Consider the following 339-nt stretch of genomic DNA (forward strand, 5'->3'; position numbering starts at 1 on the left):
ATACAGAGAGCAGCCGAAGAGATGACGTCACGTCCGGGGTCTGCATCAGCATCCTGCTGGATGTAAACAACAACATGTTAAAACAATAACCAAACTATCTTTAGAGTTTTTAAGTGAAATTATTGTCAAACTCTCGCGTGGTCCTTTTTTCTTATTATTTATTTATTTATTCATTTCTTTATTGTGTTTTTTTTTTTTATTTTGTGTTGGTTTTGTTTCATTTCTGTTGTCCTTTTATGTTTGGCACAGCTCTTTGTTTATGTTTTCGCTATAATTCTTCTGTATGTAAATGTTTTTAATGTTTCCTGCTGTTACTATGGATACTGTCATTTTGAAATA

This window comes from Sebastes umbrosus, chromosome 8, assembly GCF_015220745.1.
Source record: "Sebastes umbrosus isolate fSebUmb1 chromosome 8, fSebUmb1.pri, whole genome shotgun sequence".
Lineage (NCBI taxonomy): Eukaryota > Metazoa > Chordata > Actinopteri > Perciformes > Sebastidae > Sebastes > Sebastes umbrosus.